This window comes from Ursus maritimus, unplaced genomic scaffold (assembly GCF_017311325.1).
Source record: "Ursus maritimus isolate PB19 unplaced genomic scaffold, ASM1731132v1 scaffold_25, whole genome shotgun sequence".
In the NCBI taxonomy this organism is placed as follows: domain Eukaryota; kingdom Metazoa; phylum Chordata; class Mammalia; order Carnivora; family Ursidae; genus Ursus; species Ursus maritimus.
The window spans coordinates 9,406,220-9,407,289 of NW_024425008.1; the positions used below are offsets into that span (position 1 = coordinate 9,406,220).

At 36.9% G+C, this 1,070-nt stretch overlaps 1 protein-coding gene across 1 annotated transcript in view; it reads right to left on the reverse strand.

The window, feature by feature from the left end:
* The window catches only part of PPP4R4 (protein phosphatase 4 regulatory subunit 4), a 101,756-nt gene that overhangs the window by 46,699 nt on the left and 53,987 nt on the right, over window positions 1-1,070 (reverse strand). The gene's annotated exons all lie outside the window — the stretch shown is intronic.

Sequence of the window (1,070 nt, forward strand, 5' to 3'; positions counted from 1 at the left end):
CAGCCACTTTGGAAAACAGTGTGGAGGTCCCTTAAAAAGTTAAAAATTGAGCTACCCTATGACCCAGCCGTTGCACTACTGGGTATTTACCCCAAAGATACAGACGTAGTGAAGAGAAGGGCCATATGCACCCCAATGTTCATAGCAGCATTGTCCACAATAGCCAAGGCGTGGAAGGAACCGAGATGTCCTTCAACAGATGACTGGATTAAGAAGTTGTGGTCCATATATACAACGGAATATTACTCAGCTATCAGAAAGAACGATTTCTCAACATTTGCTGCAACATGGACGGCACTGGAGGAGATAATGCTAAGTGAAATAAGTCAAGCGGAGAAAGACAATTATCGTATGGTTTCTCTCATCTATGGAACATAAGAACTAGGATGATCGGTAGGGGAAGAAAGGGATAAAGAAAGGGGGGGTAATCAGAAGGGGGAATGAAGCATGAGAGACTATGGACTATGAGAAACAAACTGAGGGCCTCAGAGGGGAGGGGGGTGGGGGAATGGGATAGACTGGTGATGGGTAGTAAGGAGGGCACGTATTGTATGGTGCACTGGGTGTTATACGCAACTAATGAATCACTGAACTTTACATCGGAAACAGGGGATGTACTGTATGGTGACTAACATAATATAATAAAAAAACATTAAAATTTAAAAAAAAAGAATATGAATGCCCTCTGACCTCCTAATTCCACTTTTTTGGAAGCTACAGTTAAGAAAATTATCTGAAAAACTTAAAAAGCTCTACAGAGATGCTCATTAATGCCGTATCTTAATAATAAAATACTGAAAGCTGGCTTAAATGTTTAACAAGTAAAATATTTTGTATCTACTACCAATGAGTTTAAAATAACAGGAAAATAATGCTAAATGATTTTTCAGATTTTGGCTAAGTCCAGAACTGTGATTTTTCTTGCTACTATTTTCTATATTACTCATACTTTCTATAATGAACATGTGTTGCTTTCAGAGTGGGAAATAACCTTATTTTTCTTTTTAAATACCACTTTTTTATCAAAAACAAAACCAAAACTTAATAGTATTTATCAAAAAAAAAAAAAA